Source organism: Nicotiana tabacum, chromosome 22, assembly GCF_000715075.1.
Source record: "Nicotiana tabacum cultivar K326 chromosome 22, ASM71507v2, whole genome shotgun sequence".
In the NCBI taxonomy this organism is placed as follows: Eukaryota; Viridiplantae; Streptophyta; class Magnoliopsida; order Solanales; family Solanaceae; genus Nicotiana; species Nicotiana tabacum.
Genome location: NC_134101.1, coordinates 15,451,159 through 15,462,987, shown reverse-complemented (window position 1 = coordinate 15,462,987; position 11,829 = coordinate 15,451,159).

The window sequence follows — 11,829 nt, the reverse complement described above, 5'->3', positions numbered from 1 at the left end:
TTGTTGATTCACAGGGTTAATTTCGCTCGTAAGAATCTGTCGAGTCCTTACTCGCCTATTCAATTTAACTTAATACCTATATGTCTATGGAATTAAGTTTAACAAGAACGCATTTACAATTCCTGTATTGCAACCGAGTAAGGCAATTAGGTATATGTCTATCCTAATTGTGAATCCGTTCTCCGATGCCCGGGTTTGAGAACTTACTCTATTTACTTCTATATGCAATCTAGGGTTTCCACTTTCGAGTTCAACTCTAGATTCGTAGATAGTATTTCACTGTTAGCTACTCAGCAAAATAATTAAAAACAGAATTAAATAAACAACCCAATATGATAAACTCAACGTCGTCAAATTAAACTTCAAACATCAACATTCATGTATACCCATGACCCTAGAACAATAGGGTTCTTAGCCACTCATATTCAGGCAATCATCCAAAATTTCAAAAGAGTGCATAAGAATCAATAAACAAAAGAGAGAATAAGAACTCAAGACGAATTCCGTGGTTTTAGAACTTGGTTGTAGCTTCCTTTCCTTCTCCAATCTCTCCCCCACTAAAAAAAGCATTTTTAAGCTTATATATTGCGTCCAAAAGTCGTGGGCTAGAGTTCTCCTAACCCTAGTCTAAATCGGCTTCAGGGGTTGATGCTAAGGTGGATGCGACGCATCTACCTCGTCCTCCATTTCTTAACTTTGCATGTGAGGGTGGACGCGACGCATCCACCTTCTCTTCTACTTCCCAGTTTTGCATGCGAGGGTGGACGCGATGCATCCACCCTTCTCTTCTACTTCCCAGTTTCGGATGCTATGGCGGACGCTATGGGCCGACTTCACTGCTAAGGGTGCACAAAAGATGATGTTTTTTTTCTAGGTTGGATGCGACGCATCCAACCCTTCTTCCTCTGGCTAGACCACCTTTTCTTCATATTTTGCACTCCAAACACCTTAAATCGTCACACATAACTTAATTAGTCATAAAACCAATAATTAAATCATGTTGGGCATTTTAAAGATCAAATAACATCAAGAAGTGGTTAAAACATGGGTAAAGTAACATCAACACATATCGAAATATGCCAAACATGGAAGCTTAATACATATTGAGGCAGGTAGACAAGGGTTGACCAAAGAGCTTCACCAGCTGGCCAATATGAGAATCAAATTGTTGGACTCTGATGACGGAGGTGTTACTGTACAGAATACAGCAGAATCATCTTTGGTAGCCGAGGTAAAAGCACGGCAATATGAAGATCCTACCTTAGTAAGATTGAGAGAGGGAATTCAGCAGTGTAAGATTACAGCTTTCAAGATCGGAGGAGATGGGACACTGAGATACCAGGGCCGATTATGTGTACCTAGTGTGGCAGGGTTGCGAGAGAAGATTATGATTGAGATTCACCAGTCCCGATATTCTATCCATCCTGGCTCGACAAAGATGTATCATGACGTTAAGGAGCAGTATTGGTGGGATAACATGAAGAAGTCTATTGCAGAATTTGTAGCCCAGTGTCCTAATTGTCAACAAGTAAAGATCGAGCATCAGAAACCTAGTGGATTGATTCAGAATATAGAGATTCCGACCTGGAAATGGGAGGTGATTAATATGGACTTCATTATTGGATTACCTCGCTCTTATCATAAGTTTGACTCCATCTGGGTGATAGTTGATCGACTTACAAAATCTGCCCATTTTCTGCCAGTTAAGACAACTTACACGGCTGAAGATTATGCGAAGTTGTATATCAAGGAGATTGTTAGGCTTCATGGTGTGCCGGTATCTATTATATCAGACCGAGGAGCTCAATTTACGGCTAACTTTTGGAGGTCTTTTTAGAAGGGTTTAGGCACACAAGTAAATCTCAGCACTGCATTCCATCCGCAGACTAACGGACAGGCTGAACGTACCATCCAGACGCTTGAAGATATGCTACGAGCATGTGTTCTAGATTTCAAGGGGAATTGGGATGACCATCTGGCACTTATAGAATTTGCCTACAATAATAGCTACCATTCCAGTATTAAAATGGCCCCGTATGAGGCACTGTACGGGAGGAGATATAGATCACCAGTTGGATGGTTCGAAGTCGGTGAGACAGAATTATATGGGCCAGATTTGATTCACCAAGCCATTGAGAAGGTGAAAGTGATACAAGAGCGACTGAGGACGGCACAAAGCAGGCAAAAGTCTTATTCCGACGTCCGACGTCATGATCTGGAATTTGAGGTTGGTGATTGGGTTTTCCTGAAGATCTCACCGATAAAGGGTGTTATGCGTTTTGGTAAGAAGGGTAAGTTGAGTCCGCGGTATATTGGGTCGTACAAAATTCTTCGACGAATTGGACAGGTTGCTTACGAGTTAGAATTGCCATCTGAATTGGAATTTGTCCACCCGGTATTCCATGTATCTATGTTGAGGAAATGTATTGGAGACCCTTCTCGGGTCGTCCCTATCAAAGATGTACAAGTTACAAAGGATCTATCATATGATGAAGTGCCAGTGGCTATATTAGATCGACAAGTCCGCAAGCTGAGAACAAAGGATGTAGCTTCCATGAAAGTATTATGGAGGAACAAGAATATAGAAGAAATGACATGGGAAGCAGAAGAGGAGATGAAGTCTAAATACCCTTACCTATTCCAGAGTGAAGATAACGAGGATGCCGGGGGAAAGAAGGACGCATTATAAGGTGAAACGGCTCTATGAGGTAAGCAATAGCTTGTGAATACTCTTTTTTAATACAAAATGGTAATATGCAGATAATGTACATATCCATAATGCTTTGTATAGTCTTGTAAGGCCATAGGTTAGGTTTAACTGCTTGCAAGTTTGGCTAGTGTCCATTTTATAGGGGAAACTCAGCCGGAAATCTCCGTCGGAATCCACAATGAGTTAGACACCCCATAAACCCTTACATTCGAGGACGAATGTTCCTAAGGGGGAGAGGGTGTTACAACCCAAATTCGCATACCATAGATCACGCTGTAAGTTAGTCAACGTAAATCCAAGAAGAGATTATCTTTGAGATGATAAGAAGTTAATCCTATTGGTCTTAAACCATACAAGGGTGTATAAGAGTGGTTAACAAGTATTTGAAGTTAAACGAATCAAGGATGTTGTAACCCGTATTTTCGGGTAACACTAGAGGTGATTAATTGTCCCAAGAGGTCTTGTTTTAATGTATTTGAATCATATAATATCCGCATCATAAGTCTTGAAGTCAAGCGAGTTATGAAACAAAAGTCGATAAAAGTTGTCGCAACTTAGGTTTATAATTTTACTTAAACTTTAGGTCAAATGTTACTGCATTTTTCTCCCAATGTGCTTGGAATTATGGGGTGATCTACCTATCAAATTGAAGATCTATGAGTCTAGTTTCCAACGCATTAAACCGTTCGTCAATACGATCTCGGAATAGAGAGATATTCGCGTTTTCGCGAGAGTGCGCCAAGCTGCTCTCTATGGGGCCCACAAAGGCGGTTTAAGACATATGGACATATATAAGATACCTCAACCCCATTTTAAGTCATTATTTTTCAGTATATTCAGACCTTATAACCCTAAAAACAGTCTCTCAAGGTTCTCTCATGATCCAAGACCCAAACAAAGGGCAAACAACACAAATCAAATGTCGGGAATCCCGTGGCGCTAGTAAGTTTCTTGTTCTTCTTGTTGTTGCTGATTTTTGTGTTGTTCCAGCTCGTGTGGGAGGTTGTTTTAAGTGTTTTATGTCCTGTAAATACACCTTCAAGTTTTTAATATCAACCCTAGGTGATTTCAAGTCTTCTAAAGTAATTCTAGTGCCGAAAAACCCGAATTAATTGCTAGTTTCACTTCCTTGTTCTTGTGGCAGAATTGAAGGGATATTTCGTGGAAAATTAAGGTAAAATTGGAGTTGTTCTTTCTGTTTAAAGGTAAGGAACCTCTTACTCTATATATATTTAAGATTATCCAAGTTGCAGCTAAGTCGTTGAAGCTAGAACTTGTGAAATATATATCGAAAGGCTTGGTAGTAATGTTGTTGGTTGGTGGACTGTTTTGGAGGCTCAATATGATTATTAATGATGTTGTTTGGGCTGTTTGGTGATTGTATTGACTTGTGGGAAGTCATATAAATAGGGGAGGTGCTGTCCGTTTCATCGTAAAATAGGTTGTGGTCGATACATAATAGTTACGACGCTTAAACGATAATGATAGTGTCATTTATCTTATTGTAGACTAAGGAGTCGTGACATTTGCATAGCTTGAGGTTGGGCAGTATATACAAGGTATGTGATGCTATCCCCTTCATTCTTTTACACGACTCCGATTGTACATAATGTAATGAACAAGCTCCCAAAGATACTCTACTCTTAGAAGCTAGCAGTACTTACATTGCTGCCCTTCTTATGAAACGATTGATATTGATGTTACTTCTCTTATTCTTATATTATCAATGTTGTTGGTAGTTCCTGATTCTTATAAGATTCTTAATGAAGAGTTAATCCTAATAACGTGTACGAAGGATACCAACCTTATGTCACTCTGAAAGGTTCAAAATGTGATTCCAATGAGTCCAGCATGCATCATATATATGTATCTATTTTACTCTACCGAGCCGCGCTATAGTCGGCCGGGTACGGCACCTATTGTGCAACCACTGATCAGTTGGGTTTTACCGAGCTCCACGTGGCCGGGTATGATTCTACCGAGCCCTATGATGGCCGGGTACGTTTTACCGAGCCTATTATGGCCGGGTACGATATGATGATGGTGATGCCCACAAAGGCGTATATTTTAAAAGTTTATGTATATATATGTATGTATCATGTATTTCATGTCAGTAGCCCTCAGAGGTACCCAGATGTCACAGGTTGTATATTCTCTATCCCTGTTTACATTACTGTTCTTACTTATGCTTTCTTGCCTCACATACTCAGTACTTTATTCGTACTGACGTCCCTTTTATTTGTGGACGCTGCATGTCGTGCTGCAGGTCCTGATAGACAGGCAGACGTAGCTCCCCCACCACAGTAGGCTGTCCAGTTCAGCGGTTATTGGCGAGATCCCTTCTCCGGACTTGCCGTGGTCTTGGTATGCATTTTTGTTATAGACATTATGGGTATGTCGGGGCCCTGTTCCGGCAATGTTGTAGCACTTATGTTCCTTTAGAGGCTCATAGACAGGTGTCGACTTATGTATGGTTTAGAATGCCTTGTCGGCTGATTTTTGTTGTATAGTCTTTCATGGCATCATGGTAGCTCGTACCTTATATATAGTTTCTTGACAGTCTTGTCGTCCCATGTTATGTATATTCATGACATTATCTTTCATTGTTGGATGTTCATGATCCATGTCTACTATTTATATTGATCTTGTCGGCCCTTAAAGATAATAAGGAAGGTTAGATAAAATGTACGTTGGTGCTCGGCAAGTATGGCCCGGGTGCTAGTCATGACCCTCCAGTTGGGTCGTGATATCTTATTTACTTAAATGCCATACATCACTATTTATTGTTATTTAATTGTAACGACCCCACCGATCATTTTGAGTATTATAACCTTGTTTCCCCATTATTTTTGCTCAATTTATACTCTACATTTGTTATGTGACTTACCAGGGGTAATTGGTTCAGGTCCGGTGAGGTTTTTGAATGATTTGGAACACCTAGTTCCAAAGTTTTGAAATTTAGTTGAAAAGGTTGACCGGATGTTGACATATGTGTAGTGACCTGGAGAATTTTTGCTAAGGAAATCAAGGTTTTTTTTTTGTGGTGTCGAGGTAAATCAATTAGTACAAAGGTAAATCAATCACTATGCTGCTCGAACTTTTTGGGTTGAACAATACACCAGGAAGTAAAGGAAAATTTTTGGCGGAAAAATACGTTTCTGCGGTCCATTATGCGACAGCATAATCACTCTGTGTGCCGCATAATGGCCGCAGAAGTGAGGCAGAAGAGGACCAGTTTGGATGAAATTTGCGATCGACTATGCGACCGCATAACTGTTCTGCGGTCACTATGCGACCGCAGAACAGGTATGCGGGCCGCATAGTGACCGCATGCACAGACAAATGTTTGCCAGTATTGGACACTGATTATGCGATCGATATGCGGTCCGCATAACCATTATATGCGACCGCAGAACCTGTTCCGGAGCTTCATTTTTCTGGTTTTATAAACCCGACCCCATTCTTATAAAACACTATTGGGGTCATTTTGAAGGGTTTTCATCTGATATTTTAGAGAGAGGTGAGAGCATTTTAGAGAGAGAGAAAGTGAAGACTTAGTCATTTATCCATCAATTCTTGTTCAGGGTTTGAAGATTTCACAAGGATCTTGCTAGTGCTTCAGAGAGGTAAGAATTTCTTTCCTCAATTCTTCAATTTCAGGTTTGGAGTAAAGATGGATGATTAATAGTATGATTCTTGGGTGTAAGAGTATTATGTATACATCCCAATAAGGTTGTGGAAGGATTGTTAAGTTCAAATGGGTAAGGATTGGGTTGAAAATTGTAGAAATCTTCATAGACTTTAATTGAAGATTTGAGGGTCGAGTTGATATCGGATTTTGGTGAAATTTATATGGTTGGACTCGTGGTTGGATGGGCATTCATATTCTGTAACTTTTATCGGGTTCCGATACGTGGGCCCCACGAGCGATTTTTGAGTTAATTTCGAATTTTATTGGAAAAGTTAGTATCTCATTATGGAATTAATTACAATAATTGGTATTGACTGAATCAAATTAATTGTGGCTAGATGTGAGGCTTTCGGAGACCAATTCTCGTGGACAGGGCATAGCGGAATAAAGAATTACACGGGTTGAGGTAAGTAACAATTATAAATCTGGTCCTGAGGGTATGAAACCCCGGATTTTAGTATCATGTGATTATTTTGGAGGTGGCGCACATGCTAGGTGACGGGCGTGTGAGCGTGCACCGAGGGATTGTAACTTGGTCCGTCCCGAAAAACTATAAAGTTGAATAATTTATTGTTAGCGATATGATCTCTATGTGTTGAAGAAATTTGACTATAAATCATGTTAGAAATCATGCTTAGGCTATGTTATAATATTGTTGAGACCCGTGGAGGTCGCGTACTTGTTGAATTATTTGCTAATTGTTGTCTTGTACTCAGTCTTGATTTTCTTGCGTATTATACCTCAGTCTTTCTGGACACTTATTGATATACTATGTTATCTTTGTTTGGGCTGATCTTTGTGATTCCTGAGAGCCCGAGAGACTTGAGATGTTGAGGACTGAGTAAGGCCGAGGGCCTGTCGGTGAGGTAAGGATATTATGGCACGTGAGTTGTCCGTGCAGGATATTATAGCACGTGTTGTCCGTACAACACGTGAGTTGTCCGTGCAGATTATGGCGCTTGGGCTGTAAGAGCCCCTCCGGAGTCTGTACATACCCCCAGTGAGCGCGGGTACCCATTGAGTGTGAATGCTGAGGGCTGAGAGCCGAATGGTTGAGCTGTTGTGATAAGTTGAGTGACTGATGCCTGAGAGGCTGTACTTGCTTTGTATTTGTTGTTGCACTTGGTTGTTATCTGTCATTGTTGTGAAATTTCAGAAAGAATTTATATCTGGATTACTTGAAATTGAACTGTATAAAATTGATTTGACTTAAACTGCCGGATTTGAAAGCATGTCTATTCTTTGCTGGAACTACTGAAAGTGAACTATGACTGTGTAGCTCGTCATTATCTTCAGTTCCTTAGTTATTATTATTACTTGCTGAGTTGGTTGTACTCGTACTACACCCTGCACTTCGTGTGCAGATTCAGGTATTCCTGAACATAGCGAGTGTTGATCATTTCATGCAGTTGACTTTCAGGAGATTTTGAGGTAGTTGCCGTATTCCGCAGACCTTGTCTCTCCTTCTCTATCTCCTTGTTTACTGTATTTGGTCTCAAACTATTATAGACCGTATTTTCCAGACTTGTACTCACATTAGATACTCATGTACTCAGTGACACCAGATTTTGGGAGAATTGTATCGGAAATTGCTAGATCTTTGGTATTATATTAAACGTTACGTTTTTAAATTTAAAAGAAATCGTGGGTTATTGATGTTGTCGGCTTGCCTAGTACCGAGATAGGCGCCATCACGCCAGGTTAGGATTTTGGGCCGTGACAAGTTGGTATCAGACTTCTTTCCTGTCATTGAATATTGTTAATGTTCTTTACATTTACTGTCATTCGGTCAAACACACATATTATCTTGTTACAAAAATCGGTAAACATACATTTTATATATTAACATTGGCTAAGGTTGACTTTATTTTATTGAATCTAATTGTTTAAACCTAGATCTAGTTTTTTGGGTCAAACAATTACAATGGTACCTTCTTCATACAATATATTAATGGGTGAATGACACAATTAACCACAAAAATAAAATTATTTACCCTTCACTACCCATTTACTTGTCTACTCATCAAACTAATTATATTCTCTACCAGTGGTAGTTTTGGTGAGTAATTTCCTCTTTTTTTCCTTTTCTGTTTTATTTCTGTGCTTCTTTTCTTTTTTTCCTCCTTTTCTTTCTTTTCTCTTTTTCCTTAATTTTTTTCTTTTTTCTCCTTTACTGTTCATTTATTTTTTGCCTAGATCATATTATTATTATTATTATTATTATTATTATTATTATTATTATTATTATTACTATTACTATAATTTAATTTTACACTCAATTTTGGCTTCTTCTTAATTTTTTTACTTTTCTTTTTGTTCCATTTGTTTATTTTCTTTATTTCTTGTTCTATTTCTAATTTCATTTAACTCCTTTTTTCTTTTTTTTCTTTCTTTCTTCATAATCTAATTTCATTTATTTATTTATTTTCCAATTTTTTATTCTTTTTTTATACAATAAGAAAAGATAACTTATATAGTAAATACTTGTTCACCTTTTTTTTAATATAACTGGTATAATATATATTTTTTTGTTCAATTATTAGAACAACTTATACATTATAACTGTTTTCTCTTCTCTTTTTTGCTTATTTTATTTTTTTTATTTTTTAATTTCATTTATTATTATTTCAAATCATTTTTAATTTTCGTTTTTACCTAATCGAATTCTGCACATATTTTTGGCTCCTTTATTTTTGTTATTTTTATTTATTTATATTTACTTATATTTTTTATATATTAATTATTAGAAAATAACTTACTTTAGCATATAGTATATCAAAAATAATATATTAGTAGCAATTGAAGTATATTATTGTAGTATAGTATGATACCCACATGCTATATATCATATACTGACATGGTATATGATATTGAGAACCCTATTAGAAAATTGAAAAGGACCCATTGATTTTGTTTTTGAAAAATTTTAAAAATACCAAATTTAACTTCATTGTTATATTATACTATATATTGTAATAGTATGTTGTTGCAATAAATTATACGCTATTGAATTAAATATTATATACCAAAATGGTATATAGTATGTTATTTTGATATATAGTATAAATTGGTCTTCTTCACTAGTTCAACTCAATTTCAACTTAAATTTAAAAAATTTGCTCTAAAACTTTCACCAAATTGACTCAAACTTTAGCTACAACCTCCAATCAAATATTTTAAACTAAATATTTTGGTTTAAAAAAAAAGTTGAAAAAATATGAAAACTCTGTTGAAAGGTTGATAAAGAATTCAATAAAAATTTCAGAAAATTCTAAAAGGACCAAATTATAATAGTACTATTACATATATAGTATATTGTAACAGTATATCATTAGAATAAACTGTATACCAAAATGGTATATAATATATCATTTTGGTATACAATACAAATTCTTCTTCGCCAATTCAACGCAATAAATTATACACTTTGAAATAAATATTATATACCAAATGATATATAGTAAGTTATTTTGATATATAGTTCAAATTAGTCTTTTTAGATAGCTCATTTTAATTTCAACCTATATTTTAAAAATCTACTCCAAAATTTTCATCAAATTGACTCAAAGTTAGTCACAACCTCCAATCAAATATTTTAAACTCTATATTTTGGTTTAAGAAAAAAAAAATATATATATATATATATATATATATATATATATATATATATATATATTAGAACTCCGTTGAAAAGTTAAAAAAGAACTCAATAAAAATTTCAAAAAATTCACGACCAAATTATAATAGTATATTGTTAAATTATATAGTATATTGTAATGGTATACAGTTGGAATAAACTGTATACCAAAATGGTATATAGTATATCATTTTAGTATATTGTACAAATTCTTTTTCGCCAGTTCAAATGGTATATAGTATGTTATTTTGGTATATAGTACAAATTAGTATTCTTCGATAGTTCAACTCAATTTCAACCTAATTTTAAAAATCTACTCCAGAATTTTCACCAAATTGACTCAAACTTTAGCCAAAACCTCCGATCAATATTAAAACTAAATAGTTTGGCTTAAGGAAAACAACAACAACAACAACAACGATAACAACAAACCCAGTATGTTCCCACCAGGCGGGGTCTGGGGAGGGTAGTCTATACGCAGACCTTACCCCATACCTAAAAGGTAGAGAGGCTGTTTCCAATAGACCCTCGGCTGAGGAAGGTAATAATAAGAAGTGGATAGCAAGAAAGGAAGAAAGAGGGAAGAGAAAAGAAAAAGGGAGATATAAAGGATAATTAGTACCAAATACTAGCAACAGGGGATACAATACCTGAAGCGAACAAAACCACATAACGTAATAAAAATCTAAGAATATGAAGGGACATGCGTACTACTAAGACTATCGGTGAGCAATTAAAAACTACCCACTAACCTTCTACCTTAATCCTCAACCTCCACACCCTTCTATTAAGAGTCATGTCCTCAGTAAGCTGGAGCAGCGCCATGTCCTGTCTAATCACCTCTCCCCAGTACTTCTTAGGCCTACCTCGACCTCTCCTTAAACTCGCTATGGCCAACCTCTCACACTTCCTAACAGGGGTATCAATGCTTCTTCTCTTAACATGTCCGAACCATCTCAGCCTCGACTCCCGCATACTGTCCTCCGCGGAGGCTACTCCCACTTTGTCTCGGATAACTTTATTCTTAATCTTATCTCTCCTGGCTTAAGAATTTTTTTAAAAAAAATATGAGAACTCTGTTAAAAAGTTAAAAGAGGACCCAAAGAAAATTTTCAAAAAAATTTAAAAGGAACAAATTAAAACAATATGCTATTACATTATATTGTTGAAATGAACTGTATACCAAAATAGTATAATTTTATACCATTTTGGTATACAATACAAAATTGTCTTCTTCGTTAGCTCAACTCAATTTTGACCTAAATTTCAAAAATCTCTAAATTCTTTTTACCAAACTGTCTCAAACTTCAACCAAACCTCCGATCAATATTCAAACTAAATGTTTTGGCTTAAGAAAAAAATTGAAAAACCATGAGAAATCCGTTGAAAAATTAAAAAAAAAGACCCAATGGGAAATTTTAAAAAGGACTAAACTATAACAATATACTATACTATTATATTATATTGTATATTGTAATGGTATATGTTGGAATGAATTGTATACCAAAATGGTATATTTGTATACTATTTGGGTATACAATACAAATTTGTCTTCTTCACTAGTTCAACTATATTTCAACCCAAATTTCTAAAATCTATTGCAAAATCTCTACCAAATTGATTTAAACTTTAGCTACAACCTCCGATCAACTTTTCAACACACCCCCCTACCGGATCAGATCAAAATAATAAAAAATTCAAACAAACCAAGTTATAAATTTCAAGCTTCAAGATCCTTTAATGGTGGATTTATTTTTATTTTTTTACAATAAATCTCCGAAAATCAGCATC